Here is a 2,297-nt window from a genome sequence, read left to right as displayed (position 1 = left end):
TCCCCAACTCGGCCGCAGAGCCGCCAGGAGCCGCGGGTCGACGAGCCCGACGGGGCTCTATCCCCTCCCCCCACTTCCCTGACTCTGCCGCCGAGCCGGCGGTGCCCCCGTGTCCACCTGCCGGCCGGGCCTCTCGCACTCGCGACCTCTGGTGACGAGCCGCCAGCGCGCGCGCATCGCCCGGCTGTCGAGGTGTCTGCCCCGCCCCCCCTTTCCTCACTCTGCCGCCGAGCTGGCGGTGCCCGCGTGTCCACCTGCCGGCCGGGCCTCCCCCACTCGCGACCTGTGCCGCCGAGCCGCCGGCGCGCGCGCATCGCCCGGCTGTCAGGGAGTCTGCCCCTCCCCCCCTCCTTCCCCAACTCGGCCGCAGAGCCGCCAGGAGCCGCGGGTCGACGAGCCCGACGGGGCTCTATCCCCTCCCCCCACTTCCCTGACTCTGCCGCCGAGCCGGCGGTGCCCGCGTGTCCACCTGCCGGCCGGGCCTCTCGCACTCGCGATCTCTGGTGACGAGACGCCAGCGCGCGCGCGTCGCCCGCCTGGCTTGGAATCCGCCCCTCCCCCTCCTTCCCTCACTCTGCCGCCGAGCTGGCGGTGCCCGCGGGTCCACCTGCCGGCCGTTGCTCCCCTACACGCGACCTCTGGTCACGAGCCGCCGGCGCGCGCGCGTCGCCCGGCTGTCTAGGTGTCTGCCCCTCCCCCCCCTTTCCTCACTCTGCCGCCGAGCTGGCGGTGCCCGCGTGTCCACCTGCCGGCCGGGCCTCCCCCACTCGCGACCTGTGCCGCCGAGCCGCCGGCGCGCGCGCATCGCCCGGCTGTCAGGGAGTCTGCCCCTCCCCCCCTCCTTCCCTAACTCGGCCGCAGAGCCGCCAGGAGCCGCGGGTCGACGAGCCCGACGGGGCTCTATCCCCTCCCCCCACTTCCCTAACTCTGTCGACGAGCTGCGGGTGCCCGCGGGGCCACCTGCGACCGGGGCTCTCCCACTCGCGACCTCGCCCGCCGAGCCGCCAGCGCGCGCCCGTCGCCCGGCTGTCAGGCTGTCTGCCCCTCCCCCGCTCCTCCCCTCACTCTGCCGCCCAGCTGGCGTTGCCCGCGGGCACCTGCCGGCCGGGCCTCTCCCACTGGCGACCTCGCCCGCCCAGCCGCCAGCGCGCGCCCGTCGCCCGCCTGGCAGTGCCCGCGGGTCGACCAGCCGGACGGGGCTCTATCCCCTCCCCCCCTTCCCTAACCCTGCCGACGAGCTGCGGGTGCCCGCGTGTCCACCTGCCGGCCTGGCCTCTCGCACTCCCGACCTCTGGTGACGAGCCGCCAGCGCGCGCGCGTCGCCCGGCTGTCGAGGTGTCTGCCCCGCCCCCCCTTTCCTCACTCTGCCGCCGAGCTGGCGGTGCCCGCGTGTCCACCTGCCGGCCGGGCCTCCCCCACTCGCGACCTGTGCCGCCGAGCCGCCGGCGCGCGCGCATCGCCCGGCTGTCAGGGAGTCTGCCCCTCCCCCCCTCCTTCCCCAACTCGGCCGCAGAGCCGCCAGGAGCCGCGGGTCGACGAGCCCGACGGGGCTCTATCCCCTCCCCCCACTTCCCTGACTCTGCCGCCGAGCCGGCGGTGCCCCCGTGTCCACCTGCCGGCCGGGCCTCTCGCACTCGCGACCTCTGGTGACGAGCCGCCAGCGCGCGCGCATCGCCCGGCTGTCGAGGTGTCTGCCCCGCCCCCCCTTTCCTCACTCTGCCGCCGAGCTGGCGGTGCCCGCGTGTCCACCTGCCGGCCGGGCCTCCCCCACTCGCGACCTGTGCCGCCGAGCCGCCGGCGCGCGCGCATCGCCCGGCTGTCAGGGAGTCTGCCCCTCCCCCCCTCCTTCCCCAACTCGGCCGCAGAGCCGCCAGGAGCCGCGGGTCGACGAGCCCGACGGGGCTCTATCCCCTCCCCCCACTTCCCTGACTCTGCCGCCGAGCCGGCGGTGCCCGCGTGTCCACCTGCCGGCCGGGCCTCTCGCACTCGCGATCTCTGGTGACGAGACGCCAGCGCGCGCGCGTCGCCCGCCTGGCTTGGAATCCGCCCCTCCCCCTCCTTCCCTCACTCTGCCGCCGAGCTGGCGGTGCCCGCGGGTCCACCTGCCGGCCGTTGCTCCCCTACACGCGACCTCTGGTCACGAGCCGCCGGCGCGCGCGCGTCGCCCGGCTGTCTAGGTGTCTGCCCCTCCCCCCCCTTTCCTCACTCTGCCGCCGAGCTGGCGGTGCCCGCGTGTCCACCTGCCGGCCGGGCCTCCCCCACTCGCGACCTGTGCCGCCGAGCCGCCGGCGCGCGCG

This window comes from Giraffa tippelskirchi, chromosome 8, assembly GCF_054371585.1.
Source record: "Giraffa tippelskirchi isolate mGirTip1 chromosome 8, T2T-mGirTip1v1.2.pri, whole genome shotgun sequence".
Taxonomy (NCBI): Eukaryota; Metazoa; Chordata; class Mammalia; order Artiodactyla; family Giraffidae; genus Giraffa; species Giraffa tippelskirchi.
Note: the sequence above shows the minus strand (reverse complement) of the source record.